At 35.9% G+C, this 22979-nt stretch overlaps 1 long non-coding RNA gene across 2 annotated transcripts in view; it reads left to right on the top strand.

Moving 5' to 3' along the window:
• The window catches only part of LOC140640340 (uncharacterized), a 102271-nt gene that overhangs the window by 50334 nt on the left and 28958 nt on the right, over positions 1–22979 (top strand). The gene's annotated exons all lie outside the window — the stretch shown is intronic.

Below are 22979 nucleotides of genomic sequence, written 5' to 3'. Positions count from 1 at the left end.
TTAACAAATTGATTCTTATCAGAGGGGAGGTAGATGGGGGGGGATGGGCTAAAAGGATGATGGGAATTAAAGAGTACACTTATGATGAGCACTGAATGTTGTATGTATGTGATGAATCACTAAATTCTGTACCTGAAGGTAATAATTTACTGTATGTTAATTAACCAGAATTTATGTAAAACTTAAAAAAAGTATTCATATATCAAGTATAATAAAATCGTAGTTTATATTTAATATTATAGAATAACATTTTTTCCCAAACTCTACAATCTCTCTCATTCTTTGTACACTTAATTTATATTGTCTCCATTCTCTTTTAGGTCACTGTGTAACATATATTGAATTTTCTCATCCCTCATTCCATAGCTTCACACATTTACTGGGTGGTGTAGTATCTAGTTTCCCAAGAAATATTTGCAAATACAGTACAAAGAATTCTGTTGTATATTAAACAAGAAATGCGATGATATTTTTTTCTTATCTAAGCTCTAAATGATTATTTAACATTTTCTTTATAGATGCATGCCTTCCAGAAAAAAAGTTCCCACAGATGGAAGCCTGTTAATTATTCTTAATGGGGTGCTTCTTAAGTGAACAAGTAGGCTATTAATTTGCCTTTGGGAGGGGTTATTGATTTTTTATGGTGAGACAGTTCTGAGGTAATGACTTCATTCTATGTTTTAATCCTGGACATGGAATCAGAGGGCCTAGGTTCTGGTCCTGTCAACAGCACTCTCTGGACATGTAGTTTTGTATAAATCACTCAACCTCTTGTCTGATTTTCTTCTCATTTATGAAATGGATGAAACATACCTTCTATCCTGACTTTAGTAAGCTATTAGAAATAATAAGGAATGTCCTTTTTTTATAGGCTGCAATACACTGGAAATATATAGTGGTATTAATATTATAATCGTTGATATTAAATTATCATTAACTGTATCTTAATCGACCTCTCAACACATATCTTCATTAAAAATAAAAAAAATTCTGAAAACTTGGAGTATATGACTTTATCATATATATCAGTTTATTAGGGCTACCATAACAAAGTACCATAGGTTGAGTGGCTTAAACAACAGAAATTTATTTTTCAAAGCTCAAGGCTAGAAGTCTAAGATCAAAGTAGTTGCAGGGTTGATTTCATTTTGAGGGCTCTTTCTTTTCCTTGGAGATGGCTGTCTTCTTTTGTATTCATATGGTCTTGTCTGTGTCCTAATGTTCTTTGTCTTACAAGGACACCAGAAGATTAGGGACCATTCTAATGAGATCACTTACTTTAATTACCACTCAAAAGACCTTCTATCCAAATACAGTTACATTTTGAGATACTAAAAGTTAGAATCTCAACATATAAATGTTTGGGGGAAATGGTTCAACCCGTAACACTGTATATTGACATTTTTCAGATGGTTTTCTGCTGAACCCTACTATTAAGATATACTTTAATAAAAGGTTACAATAGAGAAGCATATTAGGAAAATGCTAAGTAATATAAAAGAAGTGTGTGTTTATTTGGTTTTGAGATTTTTGTGGGTCATTCTGCAAACTAAGAAATGGTAATTTCCAGGAGAGGATTAAAAGAGGCAAGCTTTCCTAAATTTATTTGACCAAAGAATCTGACTTTGTGTTTTAGAAAAGGCTATTGCATACATATTTAATGCTTGCCTTTAAAAAAAAAAAAAAAGAATAGTAAAAATCAGCCACATCTGAAACATATATCTTAGGATAGGCTTAATTATGGATAGGGTAGGTAATCAACTCTAACCTATTCGTGGGAAGGAGCAAAAATAATATACTTGGTTAAAGACAATATAACATTTTTCTAATACAAGCAGTTGCTATTAATTGTTTTATATTTTACTAATACAAATGATTATTTTTTAAACATTTATTTATTCATGAGAGACACACACAGAGAGGCAGAGACATAGGCAGAGGGAGAAGCAGGCTCCCCACAGGGAGCCCAATGCTGGACTCCATCCTCAGATTGGGACCATGCCTGAGCTGAAGGCAGACGCCCAACCGCTGAGCCAGCCAGGCGTCCCACAAATGTTTATTAAAAAAAAAAAAAAAAAAGATTTACTTATTTCAAAGAGTGAGAGTATGTGCACAAGTGGGGGGGGGGTACAGAGAGAGAGAGGGAAATCAGCAGACTCTCCTCTGAGCCAGGAGCCCAAAGTGGGCTCGATACCAGAACCATGAGATCATGATCTGAGCTGAAACCAAGAGTTGGAGGCTCAACCAACTGAGCCACCCAGGCGTCCCCTAGTGCAAATGTCTATAATCTACTTTTTTTTCTAAGAACAGATAGTATTTTTATGTAATATCAATTATTAACACTTAAGAATTGATTAATGAACTATTAATCTATCTTTTTCTTAGTAAGACCTAGAGGGAATGGGACAAAGAAAGGTAAGACTAAATGGGAGAAAGGATAAGGAAAGGCTTAAACCAGTTCTCAAGCTATCCTATGTATGTAAGTCACCTGATCAGACTTTTAAACATGAGAATGATCTGACCCTACCCTTAGTATATCTGATTCAAATAGTCTAAGGTAAGACTAACCTTTAAAATTAAAGCTCTTGGGACATCTCGGTGGCTTAGTGGTTGAGCATCTGCCTTTGGCTCAGGGCATGATCCTGGGGCCCGGGATCAAGACCCGCATCGGGCTCCTTGTGAGGAGCCTGCTTCTCCCTCTGCCTGTATCTCTACCTCTCTTTCTGTGTCTCTCGTGGATAAATCAATAAAATCTTTTAAAAATAAATTAAATGAAAGCTTCATCACAATTTTTTTTTTCTCTCATTACAATTCTAACGTGCAGTCAAGGAATAAAACTATGAATCAGAAGGAGAGATGGTGTGCAAGAGGTGTACTATATTAGGGAAAATTCTACAAGTATTTTTTTTTAAGATTTTATCTATTTATTCATGAGACACACACACACACACACACAGAGGCAGAGACACAAGCAGAGGGAGAAGCAGGCTCCATACAGGGATCCCGATGGGGTACTCGATCCCAGGACTCCAGGATCACGTCCTGAGCCAAAGACAGACACTTAACCGGTGAGCCACCCAGGTGTCCCAAAATTCTAGAAGTATTAGGTGCTGGAGTAAGGTTAAAAAAAATGGCAGTGGCTATAGAAGGTGAAATACAAAGATCTAGCTGATCATATATCCTGAATTAATATGTGAAATGGAAGTGATCAATAGGCACTCAGAGCAGCCAGAAAAATTTTCATTTTGCAAAAATGAAACTTTATACTCATTAAACAACACCCCATCCCTTCTATCTCCAACCCCTGACAACCACCTTTGTATTTTCTGTCTCTGTGGTTTTGACCACTCTAGATACCTCAGGTAAGAGGAATAATATAAGATTTGTCTTGTTGTGACTGACTTATTCACTTAGCATCTTGGTGTAATGTCCTCATGGTTCATCCATGTTATAACATTTGTAGCACACTACCAAAACCACTCCCAGACTCCCAGGATTCTGATGCTCAGAGTTCACATATTTTTCAGATAGAGCTCATTTTTAACACAAGGGTTGTCTACCCCTCATATAGAGAAGGCTCTGAAGAAATCTGTTGCATGGTGCTCATTTATTTTATTAAGGATTGCCCAAGAAATATAGTGCAACATCTAGTAGATAATATAGCCATGTTTCCTATCACATTCATCAGGAAAATTAGATATAAGTAGAATTTATCTCAGTGTTCAAATTAAAAATGAAATGTAATGAGAAGAATATATAAAGAAAAATTTGAACCAAAGACCTGACCCGCCATCTGTGCTTGCTCACTATTATTTTGATTATTCAGTGTCTTACAGGAAAGTATATGCCTTAGTTCCTCTTCTCTTTTGGTTCCGTGTGCTTAAATAACCCAGAAGAACCTGAAAATTCTAAATCAATTCATCCAGCTCACGTGTGCACTTCAAAAGGGAGATGAAAGTCTTATGACATCACTCAGTATTTCTGGCCTCACCAACTCACTGTGTAATGAAAAGAAGACTCCTAGTAGCCTACAGAAAAACATTTTTTGGTTCTGTGTCCATATATCCAGGAGGAGAAACTGACTGAACTTAAAAATAGCTGCGAACTATATTTAGGTAGTTGACATCTATCTGTCTGTTGGTTACTGATGATATTAAAGTGGTCAATGTTTTATCAGTTAGGATTCTTAGGTAAAACGATACAAAACATCTAAGATTATAATACAGATACTTTCTCAAAATTATCTAATAAATTGATACATACAAATGAAAATTTTAATTTAATTTAATGTTTTCTGGGAAAACATGATGGTAGTATTCTCTAGCATTTTTGTTTGGCTGTTTATGGAGATGACTATATCTATCTCAAGGATCAGAATCAGATCAGCTGATTTTACGTAATGACATATATATATATATATATATATATATATATATATATATATAAAACTAGTTCTTGAGCTCAAAGTAAAAATGACAATACTTTTTTTCCCCTTCATATTCTTGTTTAATCAACTCTTCTTGGGAGATTGTAAGAGAAGCAACTAGGTTAAAAATAATGTCAAAATCTTAATAATTTTTAAAAGTATATAATCTTATCATTATTTTAAAGTATGTGGGGAAATTAATTTTCACTTAGGTAGCTAACTTTTATTTCAAAGGTAACTAATATTCTATTTTTTTCTTAGCACTTTTTATCATTAACTCATTTTGGCCCAGTGTTAACTATATTGTCCTTATTTCCCAGACAAAAAAATCTGAAGCTAAAAAGTTTCCGTAGATTGTGAATCAAAGCCAGACCTTGTTGGAAGACCAAGATAAAAAAAAAACAATAATACCTAAAGAGTTACTAATATGTATATATGTATTTTTAGTTTCTTTCAGAAGTTGAACTTCAACATCACATAAAATGCATTTCTTATATCTACCTCGGCATGATTATATTGTTAAAAAAGGAAAAAAAAGTTCAAATTGGATTTTCAAAAAATTGTGAAGAGGTTGCCAAATTACCACATATTCATGTACTGATAATCCAGTAATCATTTTATTTCTTATTTTCCTAAGGAAAGGGAGGAGGAGAAGAACAATTGGAGAAAAATAAAGATTAACTGATATCCTACCATTTCTGTGCAAGGCACTTTCATGTATATCATCCTATTTATAGTCAAAGCACAATTTTAAGGTGGAGTATCCCCATTTAGAGATGATAAAGGTCAGAGAGTTTAGTTAGAGTGTTCAGTTCCAAAGCTTGGATTTAAAATCAATTCTGATTTCAAAACCTTTGCTTTATCTGCATCTTGAAATATGAGTGAATTTGCGTGAATATTTAGTGTTGGAGGAAATCACAGAGAAATCTCATCCAAACATATTTATTACATTTACACCTTTTATAACATTTCAAGCTGAATGATTCTCAAAAGGAGAAAATGTACTTCAGATGATGATTAAGAATTCACTTTTTAGCAGAACACATAAGTTTTCTTCTGAAATATTCCACTGTATCATGCTTCAGAATATATATTTCTTAAAATGCTCCATTCACATTTTAAAAGTAGGTCTGTAAGTTCCTAATTTTTGTTCTGTACCTCAAAAAGAATGTTTGCCATAAGTTATATCATGACTGTGGATTTCTAGATTCATTTTATGTTAAAACAATAAAGAAAACCTTACATCCCAATTTTCAGAATCTTCCAAAATTACTACTTTGATCAAGATATCCTTTCAACCTCTAGTTCAAGGGGAGTAAATCCAGGGCAGCCTTCCTTCAGTTTCTCTGCCTCCATTACAATTTAGCCTTGACCTTGGATGACCTATTTTTAGGGTATAAGGACAACTAAGCAGGGATCTCATTTAATGAAAGGCAGAAGACTGTGATAAAGTCCACATGGGATAAAAATGGGAGGAGAGTTGACATTTTTACAGAATAATGATGATTAGTAAAAACAGATTCTCTCCTCCTCCCCATGTTTCATTCTGTGCACAGATTCAAGGCTAGGACCCATGATCTTATTCTTAAATTTATTGTCTATCGACAGAAATATAGCAGAAGCTTTCATCACAAGTGTATCTAATTACAGGAAAATTCTTACCCTTATGAAATGGTATATTATCAAAGAAAAAAGCTGAAATAACAGATAGCTTGGGCTTATTTTATGGTGCGACCTCAGGCTAAGGTTGTAGGAATTAGCAAAATGTTAAGGGTTAAGCTGAGAATCAACTTTCACAGATGCATCAAAGACAGTGCAGAGGCATATTTAGAGCGGTTTGGATTGTGCATTCCTCATATCATTAAACCCATTTAAAACATCATTATAAATATGGCAGTGTGTGTGGAAGATGGTGATACGGGTATTTTTCTCGTTTCCCTGTGGCATCTCAGACCTGTTGAGAGATTCTTTGTATTGTTAAAACAATGCTTATCTTCTTCTTTTTTTTTTAATTTATTTATTTATTTATTTATTTATTTATTTATTTATTTATTTTTTAATTTATTTTTTATTGGTGTTCAATTTACTAACATACAGAATAACCCCCAGTGCCCATCACCCATTCACTCCCACCCCCCGCCCTCCTCCCCTTCTACCACCCCTAGTTCGTTTCCCAGAGTTAGCAGTCTTTACGTTCTGTCTCCCTTTCTGATATTTCCCACACATTTCTTCTCCCTTCCCTTATATTCCCTTTCACTATTATTTATATTCCCCAAATGAATGAGAACATATAATGTTTGTCCTTCTCCGACTGACTTACTTCACTCAGCATAATACCCTCCAGTTCCATCCACGTTGAAGCAAATGGTGGGTATTTGTCATTTCTAATAGCTGAGTAATATTCCATTGTATACATAAACCACATCTTCTTTATCCATTCATCTTTCATTGGACACCGAGGCTCCTTCCACAGTTTGGCTATCGTGGCCATTGCTGCTAGAAACATCGGGGTGCAGGTGTCCCGGCGTTTCATTGCATTTGTATCTTTGGGGTAAATCCCCAACAGTACAATGCTTATCTTCATCCCTGCTATCATGACCACTCTTTTTCTCTCGTTCTCTCTTTGTTTTAAGCCACTTTATTGGGTATGATTGATATGAAAACAAATCTATTCATATTTAACATAACACCATTTGATGAGTTTAGAAATACGTATACACCTATGAAAACATCACTATAATATGCCATCTATTACCTCGAACATTTTCTTCCCCTTTTAATTTGTTAATATTCTTTGTGTGTGCATGTGTGTGTATGTGTGTGATAAAAACAGTTCACACAATACCTGCCTCCTTAGCAATGGCTACTCTTTGTAAAAGTTCATTGTGTGGCTAATAGCCACGTAAAGAAGTTGGCTCATATTTAGTCACTGAGTCATTCTCTTCACTTAGTTTAGTACCATTTCTGCCATGAATGTTCTCTGGTGGGCATTGATGTTTAGTGGAATGAAACTCATCGTTTGTGACCACGTGCATCTTTCCCAGATCTCCTTGTTGATGACTTCTCCAGTCTTGCTCTTCCAGCCAGGTCACTGGCCAAACAGCTAAGCTGTTGATTGGGACCAGGCCAACAGTGTGTTACATATAACACCGGACCCTTGCTGGTGGCCAAATATCAATGAACTCCCCTTTATCAGGCATTAATATAATGTTCTCTCCACTTGCATTGAAACAGCACCCTCAGAACCTGCTCCTGAGGTTCCCTCTGGATTCCTTGACACACATGCTGGCCAATCTTACTGCTCCTTGAAAATAATATCTTCCTTCTTGTAATGGGACCAGCAAGTCCTCAGGTGATTGCTGAACTGTGACTGATTATGAATATGCTGCCTGGGAGGTAAGATGGTAACAGATCCTCAGGAGAGCAAATGTTGTCTTTCAAGACATTGGTAGATTTGAGGCTTTTGCATAATCATCAAGCAAAAGGGAGGACTATTTCTTCCAATAAGGGACATAGCCACATCAGCAGGTCCAGAGGGTTTGGGAAAACCTGGGGATTCAAGGTCCTTGAATAGAAAAAGTTATTTACAGATATCTCTGTATCTGGTCGCAAAGTCTGCTCTTTTCTTATCAGAGCCCTGATTTTTGGCATGGTAGACTTGCCCTGGCTGAGAATTTAGCATCTCTGATCTTTAGCTGTGCCCGATCTTCAGCTATGTCTGTTTTCTTCCTGTAGGAGATAGATTCTCGCTCAGTGAGTCTGAAGAGTCCCAACTCTCACACTGTGCTTTAGATTGTTGATTAATAGATCCAAGCCTGTTATTTTTAGTTTTTTTTTCTTTTCACAGAGTCAGTGATACATAGCGATAGCCATCCAGTTCCGTAAATGCTTGTCATTTCTATTTCAAATACTGCACCAGCCAATGCATCCTTTTCTACTTGTTCCCACTCCAACACACGTGGGAAAGTCCTAGCCTAGAAATCACACAGCTGCAACATGTAAGGGATGAAAGGACTATCAAAACTCTTCCCGCAGCCAGTAAGGGGGCTATGGTTGCTATCCTTCCAGCAAGAAATCAACTCCAGAATCTCATCCTTTAATGTCTGCTGTCTACTTTAGGTACTAACTCTCTTAGGTCAGGTTTCTTAAAAGTAGAATTTGGATCAGTGAATCCTATTTAAATGATTTATTCAGGGGGTGTTCTCAGGAAAGGAATGAAGGAAGCAGAATAAAACAGGGAGAAAACCTAAAGAGTAATGTGGTCTTGGCTGGAGCTCAGCTTCAGTATGATCCTATGAGAAACTAACTCTGGAGCACAGATTACAACACAGCCTTTCCCACATTTTATATCCTCTAGGGATCATCAAAATTTTTTGGTAAAAATCTAAATAATGTTTTAGGCTTTTTGGGCCATTTAGTATCTGTTGCAACTACTTTGCCATTTTAGTGTGAAAAACAGTGTGTAAACAAATGAGCGTGGCTGTGTTCCAGTTATTCAGAGAAACAGGTGATAGCTTGGATTTAAGCTATAGGCTAGCTGCAGGTTTTTGTGTCTTGCTGTAAGGAAAATGGCTCTCATTTGGCTTAAGGAAATTCTCCAAAGGAGAGTGCAACTGAGTCTTGATGGTCCAACATGCCAGAAGAGGACAGATACTGGTATACTGGCAGTAAAGGGTATCTGGGTAGGACACCATCAATATCCACTGTAGAAGGAATATCAAGGAAGGCTTCCAGGAGGCAGTGGCAACTGACCTGATTCTTTAAGGAGAGTTAATGAAGTAATAACATGAGTAAAAATACAAAGGCAGGTTGCAGGACTATGCATTGAAAGAACTAAAATCAGTTTGGAGTTAAATGTGAATGGTGGAATATTAAGCTGGAGAGATAGATGAGAAATAGGATGTGGCAGACATTATATATTAAGAACATTGTACCTTACCTTGTAGGAAATGAAGAGCCATTGGTGAATTTCAAGTAGAGGCAGAATGGTCTCTGCAGTGAACATGCAGGAGCCAATCTTTTGTTATTAAGCTTATCTATATAGAGATTTTTAATTATATACTATCTGTAGCACTTAATAAAACTTGCTTGATTCAATCCCCTTTTAGACCCAATGTGTGATGATTTAGATCCAGCTTTGATGCTGCCTGCTGATGGTGGCATATATCCTCAAAGTGACTTTCCAGCAGTGAAGTAGGATTTGCATCTTTGATCAGTATGCATTTCCCCCCCCTGGCTTCCTTTGGAACAGCAGCAGATGTTTGAAAGGTGTTTCTCTAGATGTCAGGGTAAAGTTTACGACCATGAGATGTAGGCTTTTGCTCTTGCTCAATGAAGCCAACTGGTCTACATTTAGTCACATGTTGGTCTGTTTAATCCCATGCTTTGCAAATAATCAAATTCATTTTGTACCAAATCTCAGAGAACCACCTGTTCAAATCAGAGGTCGCCATAATGTATACAGCCTCTTATGATCTTTTTGGAAAACAAAATACCAAGAAAGACACCCCTCCCTCTTTTGTGTGTGTGTGTGTGTGTGTGTGTGTGTGTGTGTGGTTTCCCTGCCTAAACACTTCATTTTCCACTATTTAGTCCAAGACCAAAGGAGGGAACCAGCCACTAACAACCTTTTAGAAATACTCTTTTGTGTATATGTAGCCTGGCTTACAATGGCAATACCCCCAGAGGAAGGGAGAGCAAATAAGAGCTGTATTTATAACTTAAGCTTAAGGTGACAGTCTGAACCTTATCCTCAGTGAGAGAATGTCTAAGAAAGTCAGCTCTCTAGAAAATAGATCATACAGGTAACAGGTGCAGCCTCTGAAAAGTAGATCAAAGACTTATTTTTTTATATTTTCCAAATATCTACAAAAATTTATTACCATTCACAATAAAAAACAATAAACTTCATTTTAATAAAGAAATTACATTTTTAAGTCTGAATCTGTTCACTAGTTTAAAAAAGTCTGTATGCACAAGCATGTGGTAGGCATGTGCACCAGAAAGTTATTAACATGGCTCTAATATTTATGTAATAACTTTACTCCAAAAAGATGACTTCAGGTGTTTATATTGTGTGTTAGAAAGGGAAAATTTTTATTAGCTGTTCTTTTGGAGCCTAGAGGTCCTATAAAATTCTGACCTTTAACAACAATGTGTTGCTCAGACATTGGTCCCCCAACCACTAAACTGTTGTTTCTGGAATAAACAATGACATTTTCTCCTTGACTAGGGCAGTACTATGAAATTTCAGTACTCAATATCATATATACCTATAGAGAAGAGGTTTTTCCATGACCAGAATCAGACATTTTTTGCGAGTTATAGATTAACATTACATTTATGAATATGCATTGAATGGCAAGGTTGTGAGGAGCAAAGTAGAACATTTTTAGAGAGCACATAATAGGTAAAAAAAATTGCAAAGCATAACTAAAATTATATATGTCACTTCTGATTGCCATATAAAATAATTAAATGCTATTTAATACTCACCATAGAGGAAAAATATTTTTACTTTCACGTCTTCATTCAGCATCATAGCTCTCTAGAGGTAAGGTAACTTGAATCCTACTTTAGATTGAGGATTGAGACAACTTTATTCAAATGTCAAAGCTGTCAAAATGAGACAATTTGCATTCATGTGAAGCAGCAACTTCAATTCTTTTCCCAGTCCTCAGGCCTATTCCAATCTAGCAGCAAACATGGCAGTTGACTGTTAACTTACAGGTAAGCATAAGTGAATGTATGGCATATAGGTCACTACACAGTTCTCTTTCATCAACAGTGTTCTTTCTTACCCCTTCTGCCCAGTGTCCTACCCAAGTTCTTGGTCTTAAATCCCTTCCATGGATGTCTTATTCACCACCCTCACCTCCACCCTGTCAAGCAAAGGATTAACTTTCAAAGCCCAGTGTGCTTGGCTTTGAATTCCTTTGTGACCTATTGCAGTAGGATCAACTAAACTCCTTTTCATCTATTTCTATTCCCGTCTCCATAGAAAATCCTATGGGTATGGTTTTATGTGTGTGTATAGCTAAATCAACCATTATCTTTGCCTATTCTTCTATGGAAAAGGTATATTTTCAGTATAAGCCCAAGTAAGTGAGCCAAAATAGCTATGGAACTGTGTCCAACAAAGGGTGTGTCTGGGTTAAACTTAATCGATTAAGCATCTGCCTTCGGCTCTGGTCATGATTCCAGGTCCTGAGATCGACCCCCACATGGGGGTCCCTGCTCAGTGGAGAGCCTGCTTTTCCCTCTCCTGCTGCAGCTCCCCCTGCTTGTTCTCTTTCTTTCTTTCTCTTTCTATATCTTTCAAGATTTTTAAAATCTTGAAGAAAAAAAAAGAGCTGTGTCCAACAACACAGTCTAGTGAGCCTCTGTCATTAGAATTAATGATACCTGAAAAAAAAGAGGAGCTAATCTGAGTCATGAATTACTTAACTGGAAGCTGTGTCATGTTTAAGAGAGAAGTTGGAGGCAAGAAAGAAATAATTAGTGCTTTGTTACCTAAACACTTGATAGTAAGATCAATTTGCCTTGGTTGTTAATATTTCTATAACTTTATCATTGCTCCATTGCTGCTTGAGCAGAACTAGTTCTTGAGAACTAGGTAAACCACATTTTAGTCAATTAATTCTTTCAAACTTTTGCTGACTTATGCAACACTCATTTCTTCCTTTACCAAGGACATTTCTAAAGCAGAGATCTAAATCCTTAATTACTGAAAAGCAAAACAGGATTTTATTGTTGCAGTCATCATTGGAGTTATTCCTAAAGAGACCATCTTGAAGCCTAAGTTTTGTCACTGGAGGTAGAAAAGAAGTCAAACTACCTCTCACCAAATATAACAGAAAAAAAATAGCTTCAAGGGCATGAAAAATGTGAAGAGACAGATTCCTACCTGCAATATTCTAGCTCTGGATTGAAAAGTACGCCATTGCCTATCTGCTTTAATAGGACCAAGGTCAATGAAAATGTGGCATGAGATTATTAGCTGGGAAGAGACTAGACTTTAGTGTCTAAACTTTGGAAGGGCTGCCCTCCATCCAAGATATCCATCTGGACAATATGATATGCAGGAGAGATTGATTTTTTTTCTGATGAGAAAGTAAATCATTTTTGTTTGGGAGGGGAAAGGAAGATGATACAAGAGAATAAGATGAGAGCTTTTAGTTTGAAGGCTTGGTTTTATGCCATCTGGAGAGAGGACTTTTGGTGTTGCACCTCTGAATAAATTTGTAGCACTGCAACTCCTTTTAAACCTCTATTCCAACTCTCACCACATACCAGAAAAGAGCTTAAGAATGGCACTCCAAATATTCTAGATCTGTCACTAATATTATTTTCATAGAGGACATTGTTGGTGGAAACAGTGGATAGTTTCCTAGGTAGGCTTGCTTAGGCACGAAATTGTTAGGTGACTTGCATAAATAACTGAGGGAGGTGAGAGGGTTGGGACAGGCCATGTTAGGGCAAAGAGCCATCAACATAAACCTTCATATTAATGTGGCCTATTTGTACCTCTAGGCTAAAACTTGGGGGAATAATGGGTTACTAATTTTATAACAGAGATATTTTTCGCCTCCAAGGAAGAGAGAGAGAGAGAGAGAGAGAGAGAGAGAGAGCAGGGGGAGGGGCAGAAGGAGAGGGAGAGAGAATCTTAGCTGGCTCCATGCCCAACATGAAGCTTTGAGCTTGACCCCAGGCTTGATCTCACCACCCTGAGATCATGACCTCAGCCAAAATCAAGAGTTGGATGCTAAACTGACTGAGTCACGCAGGTGCCTCAGGTTACAGACATTAAAATAATAACATATTTTACAGAACAAGGGAATTTATGAAGACATAGGTCATTCCTCAATTTAAATTCCCCTATTTACAAGCAGTTTTTACTTTCTTGATTACCAGCATATTTCTCCCTTCTTTATCATGAACTGCTTCCAGTGACTCCCTGGTTTCTGATAATTTTTCCCAAATTTAGCCCACTTCCCTTATTTAAATTTTTTTTTTTAAGAAATAAGGAAAAAACAAAAATGAGACAGATAAAACACATTTTAAAACAAGAGCATAAGAGCATAAGCCTTTGTTATTCTCACCAACTTTCTTCACTACTATTCCTATATATTTAGCCTCCAATGTTGGTTCTCCTGGTTTTGACATTTAGTTCTATTCATTGCCTTCCACTTCACTGCTTCATAAGACCCAGACTGACAAGCAGAAGAAGAGAAAAAATATTTGACTTCTACTACAACCTAGTCTATCATCTCAGAAAAATCTCTCAAGGATAAGCATTTTTCAACTGGTAAAATCCACATTTTAATTCAATTCTAACTAAAGTCACTTAAACACTATAAAAGTAACCTTCACATGAAACTATATATATGCAAAGAGAAACCACCTAAATATGAAATATGTGACTGACATTCAAACATTAAATTAAGATGAATAATTGAAGGAGTAGCATGTTTCTTCTGAAAAGTTGCCAGTGGTAGGTCTGGTAGTCTCTCCTAATCAAAATATTGATAGAATACCATGTCTATTTATGGATTTCATGACTTAAGGTGATAATAAAAACGTATGGTTTTCTGAATTTAGCTCACAACATTGAGTCTGTTTAGTCTGAATCATAAAGAGTGAGACATAATTTAATGGACGTTCTTAAATATAATTTCTCTTTTTTATTTTTCTACTAAAAATAATTGATATTTTTCCTTTGTAAACTTAAAAATGTCCTTTGTAAATTTAACAAGAAACTATCAACATGATGAACTTCTTCACAATGAGCACTCTTGGATAATGGCTGTGGGTTTTTTTAGTTGCCTCAGCTGGAGGTTTTCAAGGCCTATATGAATGTTTTAAATTGTCTTTTTCCAGAAGAACCAAGTGGTCTTTCTCATTTCCTTCCAGTACCCATTATTTTGTGAATTTATATTTTGTATAGTACTTACAGTGTGTATATATGTGTGTGTGTGTGTATATATAGTATAAAATAAGTATATGTAGTATATATTTTATATAATATTTATATATTTTATATACTATTTTATATGTCTATTTATATGTAGCATTTGAGCAGTTCTCTTCAAAAGAACTTTTTGTGAAGATGGAAATATTCTATATATGTGCTATCCAAAATAGTAGCCACTAGCTACATGTGGTTGCTGAGATGTAGCAAGTTCGAGTGCAGAAATGAAATTTAATTTGTATTAATTTTAATTTAAATAACCAACATATGACTGGTGGCTATCAAATTGGAAAATTCAGTTCTACAGATTTAATTTAGATTTTGGTTATCTTTAGCCTTAGTTGATATAACTCGTTTTATGGAAATGATAACTTAAGCTTTAACAATGGAACAGAAGATAAGGAAAATTAGGTTCTAGTGTTAGAGTCTGCATTCTCCTGTGACATATATCAATTGACACATTTTGTTAATAAGGAATATTTATGGTTTCCCTTTATCTTTCTAGATTTTGAGTGAAGAACTTAACTATCTATGGAAAACGTTGAATCTCCTTACGAGACAGATTCGTAGTATGTCTTGGAGATAATTTAAGGGAGTAGTATTGACAGGTGTTGTTTAAGCAGAAAAAGTAAAGTTCACATAAATATTTGCCAGATAGTTTGGAATGTGGAATGGTGACATTTATGGAGAAGCTCTCCCCTTCACCTTTAGAGATGATACCATTTTACCAGCTATTAGAAAGTTTTTCCTCTCTCCAGTCACCTTATAAGTAAAACCCACTGACTGTCACAATTCATTTCTCCTGGGATATAGAATGATTCTAAAGGACTTGCTTTATTATTTTTCTTGTTGTCTCTGCAAAAGCTGTACTCAGAGGACCAGAAACATTGGCTTGGCATAGAAACTACTAGAGAGTGGAATCATATGGCATTCTTCTTCATGCTCCTGTTGAGGAATATGTTCATCCCCCCTGCCTTTCCTTGTGTGCACATACATCTCCCATATGGTAGTAGAGGAGTTCAACCCAGTATTCACTTTCAAAATATTGCACCCTTTAAGCAGGCAGCTTATTATCTTTTTTACTTTAGAAAGTCTTGAAATTTTACCCTGTGGGGTTCAGAAGTCAGTCAGTGTTCATTGGAATGTTCTCAAGGGCTTAATTAGAATTTTTTGTTTTTCTTTCTATCACCATGGGCTAAGAGCAAAGTACCCGGGATAAATGTTGACTCAGCTATATCTACTTCTTAAAGTGCTTTACTTTCTGTGTCTCAACTTTTTAAAGCAAATACAGGAAACAACACAAGTGAAACAACTTCTTCATGTGCCATGGTTTGAAAATCAATAGCACTTCAATTGCCAAACAGGTTTTTTAAAGTTTAATGAAGAATGGATTAGCTGCTGGAATGAGTGAAATTCAAGCTTCTATCATTAGTTCTATTCTAGGATCCTCACAATATTTCTTGAACTCTATTAAGTCACTGTTTCTTGTACCCAGTGTTTCAGTATTCCACATTTTTAAGTGAAAGGTATCTAAATTGTTTCAAAGGAAAAGGCTGTCTTTTCATGATCCTATACTCTTACTCATTTCATCAGAAATTCACAGATATTGCTGCAGTCACTTCTGTTCAAAAAGACTGTTTGCAAAGAAATTAGATGGGATTTTGAATGAGTAGGAGGTCAGTGACACTTTATTTCTCTGATTTGATCTCCTATTGTCCTAAAACTACTTACACTGGCTCCAGACACACAATGAAAGTTAACATTTATACAATAAACAGTGAATTCTGTAAGGAAATTGGCCTTCTTCATATGCAATCTTAGAATGAGTTTAGTTGCAAAAACAAAAATAGCCTAAAAACCAGGTATGAGTTGAATATTCTGTTGTTTCAGTTGGATCTAGTTGAACTTTTTCACTTTTATCTCCAAAAGAGCAACTAGCCACGTTTTAATATATAATAGTTGCATAATTTTTTCATGTGTCTACTTAATAAAAGGAGGAGAATAGTTGAAATCAACAGTTCCAAATTCTCCGCAGTTGATCTTTTGTCACCTGTGAGTCGTCTGATCCAGGCAAAAGGATTTCTGTAAGTGGGGTCCTCACAAGCAAAAAAAAAAAAAAAAAAAAAAAGAGTTGTCATTTCTGGCTCTTTTTGTGTGATCTTATGTTTTTTATTTATGAAACATATTTAAAGAGAACATTCTATAGCATAAGACTCTAATACTGTGAAAAGAGATATGAACATTTCTATCTTCATGGGCATTTCATTGTAAAAGAACAGGAGATAGATAGATGATAGATAGATAGATAGATAGATAGATAGATAGATAGATAGATAAAAAATATAATATAGACAGATTATAGATAATAAATAGATGATAGATACATAGGAAATAAAATATGTAACAATAGTTTGCAATAGTGCTCTGAAGAAAAATAAAGCAAGGAAGAAGATAGGGTGTGTATACCATGAATGTAGTGGGGGTGACTGTATTTTTAATCATGGTGACTAGGAAATTCCTCTTTGTGAAAGTGACATTGATAGATATGAATGAAGAGAGGTTGGCAGTCTTGTAGATATCCAGAAGGAGACTGTTCCAGGCAGCAAATATCAATTGCAAAGGTATTGAATGGAAGCATGCCTGGCACAGATACAGCAAGGAGGTTGATGTGGCTGTAGCTTTACTGAAGAAGGCAGATAGGATTAGGTGATGAGGTCAGAGAGATGAATAGGAAAGAGGAGGTAGGAGGGTTATGAGGAGTCCTGTTAATGTTTATAGGGACCTTGGCCTTTACTCTGGATAAGATGGGGAGATTTGGTGGATTTTGAGCAGAATAAAGTCATGATCTGATTTCTGCTCTAATAAGCTAATTCTGTATGTTGTGTTCATAATAAACTGTCACAGAACCATAGCAGAAACTATTACACTAAAACTTTGGCAAAAGATAATAATTGTTAGGACCCAAGCTGTAGTGTTTAAATGCAATGAGATTCCAGCTATATTGAGAAAGTAGAGGAAAATTTAAATAGCCTATATATATTTCAAGTGTGGTGTTAGCCTAGGAACTGCTCCAAGGATTTTTTTGACCTGTTATCTATGCAGTGCTTCACAGATAGCCAACTACAGATGATGCAGGTAGGGTGGATATATGAACCTATAGTCAGGGGAGAAGTCCAGGTTGGACATCTAAAAGTGGGAATCTTCTGCTTATTTAAATTTGTGAGACTGGATGAGAGCTCTCTGAGCTGGTGGGTATAGGAGCAAAGACAAAGGCCAAGAACACTCCCTGGGGTCACTCCAACCTGCAAAAGCAACAGGGAAGGAGACATAAGCAAAAGCAACAGGGAAGGAATGACCAAGACCAAAGGTAGAGGTCTGTTGACCTAGAAGACAAGTGAAGAGAGTAAAAGGAGGGAATGAGCAACTGTGCCCAATGCTGCTGATAGCTCAGGTACTGAGGACTGAGATCTGACCTTTGGAATTAGCAGTTCCTTAGAAGCTTTGACAGTAGCCCTCCTGGGGAAGTCTAGTAGTGAAAGGTTGGTTGGAATGTTAAAGGGAGCACAGAAATGGGATGGCCTGAGGGAGAGAGAGAGAGAGAGAAAAAGAAAGAGAAAAAGAGAGATTGCTTATCTTAAAGAGAAAAGGGATAGAATCGCCAGAGGGAAGTTTTGAATATATAAAAGGCTTACTACTAGTTCATAAATGGAGACTTGAGAACTTAGACCAAAGAACGTACAGTCCTCTGTGATCACAGGAGGGAAAGCCAATACATGGGAAAGCACAAGGAAATAGAGAAATGGAAGAAATTGATGAAAACTTTTCTCCTGGGTGCTTGTCTTTTATCTGTGAAGTCAGAAGCAAATTTATCAGATAATGGAAATAATAGGAAGAACCAGAAATTTGAAAGAAAATAACCATTTATAACAGCAGTCTTTAAAATATTATTTGTCATATCCTTGTAAATGAATTCAGAGAAATACTATTGATTCCTCTCAAACATTTTAAAACTAACCTCTACAATCTTTCACTCTAATTTTAAATATTACAAAAGACAGCTTCTGATGTAGGTATGTATTGACATTTGTAAACTAAAATTTTGCATCGTTTAAAAAATACATTCAATGAATTTTTCCTAAACTATTCTAACTGTTCTAAATCCACCGTCATCCACTTAAAATGTTATATGCACAAGCCTTTCTCTATTGGAAATGTTAACATTATCTTTTTCTCATTGAAATGGAACTCCAGAATCTAAACCTAAGGAGACACATCAATGCTTAAAAATCTTTGATGACTCACCAGCTCATACTTCTCTGTAAGAAAAATAAGCATGCAAACAGACTTCTTAACATTTTACCATGTACTAGCCAAGTTTCAAAATTTCTGCTGGAGCGAAACAACTTTAAAAGTATTTGTACTCCACTAATAAATATGACAATATTTTATACAATTACAAATTATTATAGATTATAAAACTTCTCACATTTCATATTAGTTGGATTGCTCTGAAAGCACACACTGTGTGTTGGAACTGCAAGAGGTTTGCTAGGAGTGGGGTGGGAATCAGGAAAGGGGGAATACCTGGGAAAAGTAATAGACAGAGGAAGGATTGTGTGGGAGAACCTCAGATCACAACGTATGTCTGGCAGAGTCTTGCCAACTCACCAGACACTGCAGAGCAAAAATCACCCATTGGAGAAATCTTTCACGCAAGATTGGCCAAGCTCCAATGGCCAAGCCCAATAACCCAGTCCTTGGCTGACGGTCATCCCAGAAGAGCATGGCCTTGACTGGAGAGCTGACACATCAGGTCTCCAAGGCACTAACAGTTGAGGGCTTTCGGGTAGCTGCGAGATCTGCAGCTCAGCAGAAGAGAAAGCCAAGGAGTGATTTTCCATCTCTGCAACAGACATACAAACTTATTGAGAATGCCCTTAATGAGATGGATGGACTTTATCAAAGTTCACACATCTGTGTGGGTAAATATTGCTCTATTAGTATAATATAGGTTCAGGGTTCAGCACTGATGACATTTTGTATACTTGTAAGCCTTAAGAAACTACATTCACATAAGCAAACATTTTATTATTTCCTGCTAGATATATAGCAAATATCAAATAATTTTAAAACATTGAGAGTTGTTTCTAACAATCTATCTGCTAACAACTCAATTAGGCCCTCTAAGTTTCATACAATTAAAAACAAACAAAAAATCTGCTTGCAAAATTCCTCCCCCTCCCCAACTTATTAGAGTCCTTCATTTTCCCAGTGCCTTGGAATGATTATTTAAAAGTTTCACCAAGATTTATTAAATGACAGTTTATTACTCATATTACTTTTTCATCTAGAGATCCTATGTTGAACCTGTACAATCAGAAAGTATTATAAAATTCCAAATGGTTTTAGTGTGTGTGTGTGTGTGTGTGTGTGTGTGTGTGTAGATATATATATATATATATATATATATATATATATATATATATATATATCCATCTTTGCTAAGCATGGTAACTTCTGATATGTTTTTATTTGAACACACATTTTAAATATATTTTCATCAAATCCTTTTAGCTATAGCTTTAGCTTATTCAGTTTACAGAATGTATCTGTCTGAGAATCTAATTGGAGAAGCAAGTCCTCATTTTCTAACCATTTGTCCTTCTCAGATGTATTTTTTCAAAAAAATTTTATTTTATTTTTCGGTTCAAATACTACTATGATATCTGTCTCACTTTAAATTCTAATTCCATGATAAATAAGCATAAGGCATATAGACTCTTGGCATATGTTTGTTCTTTTGATGAATAGCCACTTTTGATTTTTTACAGTACTATCTGGTTTGGTCTCACAAGACATTTCTTTAGGAGTGATTCTTTTTTTTGACAATAGCAAGGGGAAGGAAGAGGTGAGGTAGTTAAATAAAAATTGCCAGTATTTCTGCTGCATCACTTTACAATATATTACAATATATCTGATTTCAGAATATATTGCCATTAGCCAAAGTACATTGTTTCCAAACGCTGCATTTTGTCCTTAAGAGAATTATGTAGGAGAGATAAATACCTGTATTCCAACAAGGTGCCTTGATTACAGGAGGCCCCTTGTTACCAAGGCTTCAAATTCTGAAATCATCTTTAGTTTGGTGTCTCACAGATTTTGTATATGGGATAATGCACTACAGTAAAATCAGGATGGCTGTGAGATGGGCCTTTTATGAGGTTTTTGAGGATGACTATGAAGAGGGAATAGGAAAGAAGAAACTGCCTGATGCCTGTGCTGCAGACATGTTTTTATTTATTTTTTATTTATTTTATTTTTTAAAGATTTTATTTATTCATAAGAGAGAGAGAGAGGCAGAGACACAGGCAGAGGGAGAAGCAGGCTCCATGCAGGGAGCTTGACGTGGGACTCGATCCCAGGTCTCCAGGATCACACCCTGGGCCAAAGGCAGATGCTAAACTGCTGAGCCACCCAGGGATCCCTGCAGGCATATTTTTAGATCAATTTAAGGAAGAGTACATATGGAACTTTTCCATCTGGATATTGATTTCCTTAAAACTATTTATGTTATGGAAAAGCTTTGTGTACTCCCTGGGATACAAATACTCCAAAGAGAAGCCACTGGTCGGGAGGAATGGGTGAATGAGGATTCTAGAGCAGTGGTTCTCAACTTGCAGTGATTTTTACTTCTCAGAATGCATTTGGAAATGCCTAAAGATATTTTTGTTTGGCGCAAGCCAGGGATGCTGCTAAAACATTCTATAATGCACAGGGAAGTTTCTATGACAATTATCCAGTCAAAGTAATAATAGTGCCAAGTTAGAGAAACCTATTCTAAACCTCACCACTGAACATGATGTTCTAAGGCCAGCCCTATCAATATCACCTATAAGTGTGTTATAAAATGCAAACTCTGAGTTCCAGATGATTCACATTTATGTTAAGGTTTGAGAGGCCCTGAACTGGGGAGATACAGTGGGATTGCTGGCAGCTCTGATGGTCCAGTTCGCACCCATTCCAGATGTTCACTGGGAAACTGTTTTACACATTCAAAAAGTTTTATTTCCTTACTTCATATTTGTAGGATATGTGATGAAAATACTTTTGGATTAACTAAATACAAGATAAACATTGTCTTTATGCATCTTTAAACAATGAAAATGAATTAGATACAAACTAAAGCCTTTGTCAAAAAGACAATATTATATTTGAAATCAAGACATCCATTATAACGATAGTAACCTTTTTGTTGTCTTTTCATTTCCAAAATTTAATTTAAACTTTGAGGCTATTCAACAAGACAAAACACATCTGCTAATACATCTGCCTCACATGCAATTTACATGTAAACATTGCTCCCATCCCCATTTTGTTTTGGGTGATTTATATTCTCACAATTCAACACAAGTCCTCAAGCCATAATACTTATTTCCCTTGCTTTTCAATTTTGAATTGTTTTAAACTAAGACAAGTGGAGAGAGATAGAGTATATAGCAATTATTAGCTAAAATATTGTACATATCACAAGATAAAATGCCATTTAGATTTAAATTCATAATACTAACTCATTGTCATCCTCTTTCAAACTATTCCCTGGTGGTAAAGGTCATTAACTATTTCAGGATGATAAAATGGCAATCGAAAAATTCCAATTTCTGTTCACTAAAATGAGCTCTAAATTCTATCAAGGTACTGGTATTTGAATTTTTTCAGAAACATCTAATACTCTCATGGGGTCTTTACTTCTTAAGAATATCTGGTATAGCCAAGAATATTACATTTGAGTGAAAGCTATATAGTTTCTTTAAAAAGGTTGGGTCTGTTCATATTACTGAAAGTTTTCTTTCTTACTAGTATAGCTACCAGCATTTAAGCTTAATTTCTTTAACAGAATTCCATGGGGACAAAGTAGATGTGCCATTCATTTACAAATCTTCTGATAAAAATCTTCTGCAGTGTAGAGATTTAAAAATTTCATTTAAAATCATCTTTATTATTTACCTCGTCGTATTCTTATTGAGACCTTCATCATTTTATGCCTCAGATGCTGTAGTAAATTATTAACTGCTTCTCTAACTTTGGCCGTTTCTCATACTGATCCTTCTGCGTGTCTTTGCTTGATTTTCTACAGGACATGACTTCAGAGAACTCAAAGGCACGCTTCCTTAAGTTGATATAAAAATATGCCTGCAGCATAGGCTTCTCTTTGGCCTTCAAGGCTCTCTACTGCGTAGCAACAGCCTCTTCATCTATCTTCATTCACATTGACTTGTTTCCACCCCTGCTTGGAAAGTGTTATCTTCTTCTTTGCCCCTTATATACCATATCAATTTTACATCTATAACCTTGCTCATTGTTTGCTTTTTCCCAGTCTAATGTCCCCTGACTTCTGCCCTCTGGTGGTCTAAATCATAGCCATCAGGGAAAGGCTGGCTCATGGCCCATTTTCTTCATGAATTCCTCTCCCTGAGGGATCTACCTCCGGCTCATAGTAATATCCATTTTTTTTTAATTTTTAAATTTTCTTCAGCAGTCAATATATTACTAAATGTATTGCACAACGAGAAAAAGTCCTATATT

Source organism: Canis lupus, chromosome 9 (assembly GCF_048164855.1).
Source record: "Canis lupus baileyi chromosome 9, mCanLup2.hap1, whole genome shotgun sequence".
Classification (NCBI taxonomy): domain Eukaryota; kingdom Metazoa; phylum Chordata; class Mammalia; order Carnivora; family Canidae; genus Canis; species Canis lupus.
The sequence above is the reverse complement of the archived record's forward strand: the minus strand, read 5'-3'. Positions and strand labels throughout refer to the sequence as shown.